We start from the raw sequence: 8,832 nt of genomic DNA, 5'->3' as shown, positions 1-8,832 counted from the left end.
ACACTCAAGCACTTGCTGACAAATGGTCCTGACTAGCGTTAATAATGCATCTAATATAATTTTAAAAATTATCATAGGAAAAGTACTGAGTTTTTCCACTCTCCTTCTATTTTCAGGCCGTGTCATCTTTGTTCTGAGACTGAAAAGACCCAAAAGTCTATATGCAAGTTCAAGTAGTTTTCAAAAAAAAAGCATTAATTTTTGGTCATACAGAATATAACACTCTCCTAGAAAATTACTCATTACAAAATGAATCATGAGTCAGATTTCTTAGTGTATCTTTATTGACACAGTAGACAATAAATATGGTCCCAAAAGCAGAGCAGACAAGATGAATGTAGGCTTAATTAGTTTGATTGGGTGAAAGTGAAGAGGGGAACAATGAGCCGTTCACCAAAAAACACAGTACTTCCTTTAAGAGGACAAAAGTGTGATCAAAGGACAGGTGCTTGTCATCTGTTTGAGACACAAAACAGCCACTGCCTTCCAGACAAGCTGTGGGCAACAGGAAAGAAATCCAATGCTGAATGTTAAACATGATATATTTACCAAGCAGTAGAAAACATGAGAATCAGTGTTTGGACAATTCAGCAGGGACGGTTGCTGCTGTTGCTATGTTATGACTACAGTATGGTGGGCAGTACTGAGAGGCTGCTTTTGTCACCAGCACAATAAACTGAGGGAAGAAAAGTTTTATAGGGGAAATTTCAACAGTTTGTCTTGATCCGAAAACCCAATCAGCAGTACCATCTGAAAAGAATGGAAAATGCAAGTGCACATTGGTGGGAAACAAGGGTTGTCATACACTGTATCCCTATTTTAGCAACACAGTGGAGGGGGTTTGCAAACAAACCAAGATCTCACATGAGGTTGCTTGTCACAAACAGAGCAGTAATGGTATTAGAGAAAATGTGTGATACATCTTCACTGAGTCATTTATTTCTGTTGCTGAAGGGAATCAATGTCTCTACAGCTCAGTCTGTAGAGTCTCTGAACCACCCCTCCTTGTAATAACCATCATTGCCAGAATCCCCAAAAATGTCAGGGACAAACCAGGCTCTGCTATTCTGTCCCTCCAAATCACACATGCAAGCACATCATGTAATGATGCTAAATTTCAAGAGTAAAGAGAGATCACTGCCCTGTTGTCAAGAATAAAAAACTCCTGTGGCCAAGAATGAAACACTGCTAAGTAGAAAATAAGGACTGCTGAAGAAGAATTCCTAAACAACTCAGTCCTTCACTCTAGTCTCATTTTAGAACAGTGAGGTCAGGCCATAAGGACAATATGTGTAGCAGGAAATGTGTATGATTGTGAAAAGATGGCTATTTGTACAAAGGGTAAGTTTTCTTCATTTTTCCATTTACTAAATAGGTAACAAAACTACTTGTCTAACTCAGCACTGTCTTCCAGTACTGCTGTCTGTACTGCAATACTTTAATTATTTCTTCAGGGGAAATTGCTAATGATATCATAACTATTTGACTATCAGGTCTTTCCCATTTGAGAGGACAGAATGCAAGCAGGCTTCTGTTTTTGTCGCTGTTGTTTCTTAATCACATTCTTTTCTTCCAGTTTTAAAAGGTGATTTGTTTTTAGGGGCAAGTAAGGAAGACTAGTAGCCACTTTTAGGAAATTAGAAGGATTTTCTGTTGTCAGAAATTGATTTTAGAAGAAACAAACCCTAATATTTTCTAAAAGGCAGGTGCTTGGTTTTGTAAATTTCTTCTGGAAAATGATAGATATTACTTTTCCCAATGTAGCAAAAAAAATTTATTGAAATACTCATTTATACTACAAAGAGGGAATACTTGCTGCTTTCTGGCCTACCCAATATTTGTCAATATGAACTGTATCAAGCATCAGGGAGTAGAAAAAATAACATAATTTTACTTGTGTTTGAAATAGTTCCTTCTTCCACCTAAGCTAATTCCATCAACAAAAGTATTCATCTCTTCACTTCTTAAATAAGGTTCTGAAATAATGACTGTCTGACAGATTCTCACTTTTTGTCATTGAGACCAACAGAGATAAACTATTGCTTTCATCCACTTCACAAAATCACAAAATATATAACCTGAATTTTTAAGTGTGTGCCTAATTTTTTTAATGTCAACATTTATTTCTATTGCTCTGTACACAAGAGGGGAAAAAAAGTGCATGTTACTTCTATATATTTCAATCTTGTTCTTTTTAAAGTGAGAATAGAGAACAGATAGAGAACAGATTTGGAATTGCCTAATTGCCTCTTTTCTGTTTGTAAAAAATATATGATAGGCATTTGGATAGAGTTGAAGAGAAGGATTTGAGCCATTGTATTAAACAACTGTCAAACCTAAAGTCACAGATGAGGGCTGTTTTATGCATCTCTGTGAACAAATAAAAGCTTGGTCTAGAAAATAATCTTGATCACAACCATCCTTAGGCAAGAGAAAGATTATTTTATTTGCAACTAATTAGAGCTTTGTTTTCCATTGCACTTGCCTTTTAAATGTAGGTTGCTGAACGCCAGATAAAATGTTTTCATGTTTATAAGTTCATCTAAAAATTAATTCAAAACAAAACAAAGCCCCATAATATTTAAGGAAGAAAACCTATTTATTTCACATGTTTGAGAAGAGTAATCACAAGCAAAGCAAAAGGGTTGTGTAAGAATCAGGGTCTGCCAGCAAAAATAAGACCCTAATTCTTCATCACAGTGAAAAGAGTTTTGAAATGGGTCAGTTGATACCTTAAATAGCAATTTTCTGCCAATCTCCCAAAGTTTTTTTTTTAGTCTCAGTAGCAGCAGAACTCTGTCACTGAGAGGGTTCTGTTAGGCACAAGAAAGCTAATGTTCATTAATAAACTTTCATTTCCCTTCAAGGGTTAATTCTGCTCGTGCTTTCTGATGCAAGTGAGAATTGGTGATCAGTGACTAAAGGGATGACTGGTAGGAACTTTTCTCTCAGGTTGTGCTTCCCAAAGGAAGCTTTCCCTTATACAGATATTCAAACCTTCACCTCTTTCTCTGGATAGCAGTGGAACCTCCGTGGGGTTGTGCAGGTTGGGGTAGGGAGGACCCGACTGCCAGAACCACTACAGATCCCTAACAGAGGACAAAATAAAATTATTGAAATAAAATTTTAATACATAAATATATAAATAAAACAATAAAAAACCAAAACAAATAAACATAATGAAAACCCCACTAAACATATATATTACAAAAAATAAAAAGGAAAACAAATAAACAAACTAAAAACCACAACTCCTCTTTTTCATGCTGCAGGTGTTTTCAGGTCTCATCTTTTTGCGTCAGGTCTATTTCAGCAGTCCTCCTGTCTCCACACCTATTCTCAGTACAATCCCCTTCCTTGGTCTCATTCCACTGCATTTTCTTCATATTTTCTCCCCCCCTTCCCTTGCATTTTCCCCTTAGCCTTTCCAAATTTTCACCTTTTTGCTCTATTTTTTCCTTTGGGCCTTGGCTGATCCAGAGTCACCCTCCACAGACACACTGCCACATTTCCCAATGATTTTCCAAAGTTTCGAGTGTCTCTTAAAAAGAAGAAAGTCTCCTTTATTTTCAGACGTTACTCCGATTTTGATTTTTTTTCTTGCAAAGCGCAGACATGGGCGGTGGCGAGGCTGAGCTTGCTCTCTCTCTCTCTCACGCGTCACTGCCGCGGGCGGCCTTGCCGTTCCTAACACTATTTTTCCTGCTTATTCGGATGTTTCTTTCCACTCCCCGAGACAGCGGGGACGGTGGTGCGGGATCCCCGGGTCGCACCGGGGAGGTGCGGGATGGGCGCTTGCCGGGCGAGGCGCTCCCGCGTGGCGCCGCCAGGGGGCAGCAGCGCCGAAGGGCAGGCGCCGTTCCCCCGCGCCGTTGCCGAGGGATCGCCGGGCCCGGCCCCGCCGCGCACCTACCAGCGGCCAGGGGGGACCTCACTGGGCGGAAAGGGTCTGCTGCCGTTCGCTGCCTCCCCGTCCGCTCACCTCCTGTCCTTCCGCTCCGGGAGAGTGCGCCGCTCTACCTCTGTAGGTTGGTTTCTTCGACCTTTCTTTTAGTAACAATGCAAATGATGATTATTAATAATCTTATTCATAATGGTAATAACACCAGATATACTGTGATATACCATTTGGAGGTTGGTTGTTTGGGGAGAGGTTATTGTATCTCTCCCCCCCCCCCCCCCTCCGCACCAGACGGGTAAGGTGCAGGCAGCACCTCAGGACAGCTTGAAAATCAGGCAGAAACAATTACTTCGTGACGAAAGCACGATATTAACCCATCCGGAGGGGGTGGGGGCGGAGAAATATGTTTTTTGTAGTGGTTTTCCCTAATGTTTCAGTTTTTACTTGGTGAAGTTCGCTGGCAGTGGCAGGGTGGACATGGGGTCCCGGTGACAGCTAGGAAGCAGGTGGGGTCTCCATCATCCCGCACGAGAGTTTGCTCTGGATGGTGCTGCATCCTGGCAAACCACAGCAAAGAGAGTTTCCCCTGCTCTGAGAGGTGTGTCCCTGCGTTCTGCGCTCCTGCCCTGCTTTGGACAATCTGTCCTTGAGGTAAAGGTTGATTTTCTGGAAGTAGGAGCAAAGAAGCAACGTGCAGCTTGTGTCTGGAGGGAAGCTGTCCTCTCAGGACGAGAATGTTTCCTCATCCACCAGGGACTGTGCCTGGAAACTCTTCCTCAAAGCCACTTTATGTCTGGTGACCAAAGTCCTTCCTTCTCATTGGCATCTACCCTTAACACACAGACGCAGAGGCTTGCGTGCTGCGGGTTACGGGGGTGTCTGCCGACACATAGGGACACCCAATCCGTGTGGAGGGGTGTGACACCTGCATGAGGGTGTCAAGTTTGCTCCTACACACAGTTGAATCCCAACTGCTGGTGGATCCCAGATCACAGGTCCATGATCACTGTGGGCTGAACTACTTAAGATAATTTTCAATCCCTTGGTCTTAGGTAGTTGATAGTTGGTCATTTAGGCATTAAAAAAAAAAAAAAGGTGGAGAGGGAAGAAAATTCATCCTGTTGTTTCTACAGTTCTTTGGGAAAAACATCCCCTTTTATCATGTCTGGAAAACATACATGCACACCAAGAAAAGAAAGGAAAGGAAAGGAAAGGAAAGGAAAGGAAAGGAAAGGAAAGGAAAGGAAAGGAAAGGAAAGGAAAGGAAAGGAAAGGAAAGGAAAGGAAAGGAAAGGAAAGGAAAGGAAAGGAAAGGAAAGGAAAGGAAAGGAAAGGAAAGGAAAGGAAAGGAAAGGAAAGGAAAGGAAAGGAAAGGAAAGGAAAGGAAAGGAAAGGAAAGGAAAGGAAAGGAAAGGAAAGGAAAGGAAAGGAAAGGAAAGGAAAGGAAAGGAAAGGAGAAAAGAAAAGAGAAAAGAAAAGAGAAAAGAAAAGAGAAAAGAAAAGAGAAAAGAAAAGAAAAGGAAAAAAGAAAGAGAAAAGAAAAAAGAAAGAGTAACTGAGGCAATTCACATAGCTTTTCGTTTTTCTCTAATGGGAGTAATGATCCCAGCTGAAATGAGTCAGTGGAGCTCAGGGAAAAATTGCCTTATTCTTCACATAGTTGTTTGGGATGAGCCTATTCATACCTTCCCAGCATGGAGAATCCCACCCCATTTTTGAGGTTGGGCAGGTTCACTTCTCCTTCCCCACCCACACAGAAACCAGGAAGCTTTCACTGTGTCCCTCCCGACAGGGGCGTCCCGCGTCCCAGTGCACACGCCGGACTTCTCGCTCGTAGAATCACAGAATCTTAGAATCAGGATCATTGGATGGGCACTGCAGTGGGAGCAGGATCTTATCCTGTTTTGAACACTTCAAGTAAAACATGCCAAGCCAAAGTATGTTCAGAACTTCTCATTTTATTAATAAAGCACATTTTTAAAAAAACATTCTGCTCAGAGTTTGAAAAAAAAAAAAAAGGATGCTATTTTCAAAGAACACAGAAAACTTTCTATCCTCATTTTGAGACCTTGTTCCGTTCTCCACCAGAAAAAGTGTCCCCTCCCCATAACAGAAGTTTTGACCGAGTAGCAGTTGCAGGACTGGAGTCTACTTTGAGCTGTTCAAATAACTAAAGAAAAATATTACATTTAATACTTATGATGCATTTGAAGCAACTATGTCTGGGGCAGAGGAGCACAAGTGTGTCCTGTTTAAAGTCGAAGTCTCTTCAGGAAGTACTACAGACTGAGCATCCTGATTTTGGCTCTCGTTGCCCGCCCGGACAGTTTTCAGAATGTCCTATTCTTATGGTTAGAAATCCAGGTGTGTTATTCTCAATGAGAATTTTGAGGAGAGAAAACCTTTAGAAGAAAGACAGAAATAGAACTAAGCATTTCCCTTGACCAGAATCATTAAGAAGGATTTTAAGTGCTTCATCTCCTATTGTATGGTTTCAGGCTCTTAACAATACTTTTTAATCTGATAATTATGTTCCGTATAGCTGCATGGCTGGAACACTAATAAATTTGGAAATAAACTAGTTTAACTTCAGCAGATTTCCTGCCCCTTTAAAATTTCTTGAAAAAGCTGAAAACCTTGCCTTTACCTGCCATATATTTACAAATGAGTTAACAAGAGATAAATTTGAGAGCTACGTGTTAAAACAAGCAGCCAAACACTCTTGTAACTTAAACAACTGGGACAAAGTCTTACTCATTAAAAATCCGGTGCACCCATTTCAATGAGTTTAGAACCAATTTGATGATTTCCTATCTAACAATCTGCTTTTTATCCCTCCTGAATTCTTAGAAGTTCAATAGCAGCTCATGCCTGAGGCTGACCTGCCCGGAAAGAACTTAAGTGATTTCTGAAGTCAAAAGCAATTTTCATTAATCCCTGCCCCACCAAAAAAAACCCAAAAAAAAACCCACAACGCCAACCCAAACAACTGCTGAAGAAGAAAACCTGGGCTTGAGTGTTTCCAAACACATGGAGAGAGACAAAAAAAATGGTCCATACAAGAAAGTGAGTACATGTAATTAACAGCAATAATGATAAACTGGGTAAGGGAAAAAAAACCCCAAAACCTCCAACCACACAAATTCAGGAGTTTCCCTCTTTTTCATCAGCTTCGGGTAGTGGAACATTAAAACAAGGATAATGACAACTCTTCTCATTTTGAAATTAAGTCAGCTCTAATATGTTTTAGGTTTTGTTTTGAAAAAAAGAAAATGTTTCTGCTTTCCTTGGAAAGAATAGCGTCATTCAAGAATTTTATTGAGGTACTTTAAGTAATATGAACTCTAACGTGGTCTGGCTTAGCTATTTTTGCTATAATAATGACTTTATATAAAACCATTATCGGTAGGAACTAAAGACAATTTGCGAACATTTTATATGATACTTAAAATACTTTTTTTCTGTTTATGCCATATTTGTTTTCATATTAGTAGAATCTGAGTTTTAATATATTGTAATTCTTATTAGTTTAATTCGGTATCATTAACACAACTTCTCATTACATTATTTGGGTTTTGAGGTATAGTATATATAAGGTATAAATATAAACATGTTGACAAATATCACTGTTGGCCTATTTTTACTCTGTGTAACAAAACTTGCAAAACTGCACAGAAGCCGCAGTCTGGCTGATGCATTCTGCTCCAAATAGCTGTATGGCAAATAATATGTCTCATCATTGGCATTATAGAGGAGAGAAGGCTTGGAATTATGTCATCCTGGCATGCAAATCGCGCACAAATCGTGATGGATGTCTCAGTCACAACCGTAGGGAGGTACACTCCCGGTTGTGACTGAGATGCCAACAATTGCCGGTAAAGCTTTGGGAGAATATGGCCAGATAAAGGTCCGGCCAAGGAATTGCAAGCGCTATCGGTATATCTGCAGCAGTGAAAGTTTCGAGGGGGTCCGGATCCAGATACTCCGCCCCCAGACCCTCCGACGCCGCTGCGGCAGAGAGGGGCAGCTGCCCTCATTGGCTCCCTGTGCCCGAGTGCCGGGCCCCGCCGGCTCTGCAGCAATGTTCTTCAGGGGGCCGCTGCCCTCCTGGGCCGCCAGCAGAGCCCACCTTGCCGAAGAAGACTCTTCCCCATGGCCTCTGTCTCCTCTAGCCCCGCCGCCCGCCTCCGCTTGCAGAGACCTCTTAAATTTACCATCAGCCTCAGTAGGAATAGTACTGTTAATAACGACAGCTGGGGGCGGCGCGGGGGGCGATGCGTGGCACCGGGAGGGCCATACCCACCCCAGCCGCCCTCGTACCCAAGCCCCGGCAGCCTCGGCGTGGGACGCGAGCAGCCCCCGACACACCTCTCCCTCTCTTGTCCCAGTCTCCAGTATCCCTGAGGCCCACAGGCTAAGCTCTGACTCCTCACCATGCCTGGAGAGAATTCGCAAGGAAAGCCCCCTAGAAAGACATTTCTCCGCTGCTGATGGTTGTCTGTTTTGGGGGGGAACGGGGGAGGTAAGTGAGTGGGAAATACCGGGGCAAAGGGGAGGAGTGAGGTACGCAGCAGTCCGGCGTGGGCCAGCCTTCGTGGCCCTCCTCTCTCTAAAAGCAACCTGCTCCTCCTTCCTCGAGTGGCTTCTTCTTTTCTTCCCGCCCATCCGAGAGGGCCTGGTCTGAAGAAGCCTCTCCTGGCGTCTCTGCGAATGACGGTGCTCGGCGGGCGGCTGCGGAACGGAGACCGCGCGGTCAGTACCGGAATGGGGAGCCCCCGGTGAGGGATGTGGGGGGAGCTCGGAGCGGTCCGGCCGTGCCGTGTCACCACGAGGCGGGAAAGGTGTGTCCGGGGTTGAGGGCAAGGCGGGGAAACCCTCCTGTTCCCCGTCCCCTCTCACATCTTCATGTCTCTGCCTTCCGAAATAACGCG

The 8,832-nt window shown here is 43.0% G+C and overlaps 1 long non-coding RNA gene across 1 annotated transcript in view; it reads left to right on the top strand.

Moving 5' to 3' along the window:
• Positions 1-3,871: 3,871 nt before the first annotated feature.
• Positions 3,872-8,832, top strand: part of LOC135460179 (uncharacterized) — a 110,977-nt gene continuing 106,016 nt past the window's right edge. The window contains exon 1 of the long non-coding RNA XR_010443176.1: positions 3,872-4,028. This is a non-coding gene — a long non-coding RNA (uncharacterized LOC135460179). The remainder of the gene's footprint in view (positions 4,029-8,832) is intronic.

Source organism: Zonotrichia leucophrys, chromosome Z (genome assembly GCF_028769735.1).
Source record: "Zonotrichia leucophrys gambelii isolate GWCS_2022_RI chromosome Z, RI_Zleu_2.0, whole genome shotgun sequence".
NCBI classification, from domain to species: Eukaryota; Metazoa; Chordata; class Aves; order Passeriformes; family Passerellidae; genus Zonotrichia; species Zonotrichia leucophrys.
This window is presented reverse-complemented; position numbering and strand designations above follow the sequence as displayed.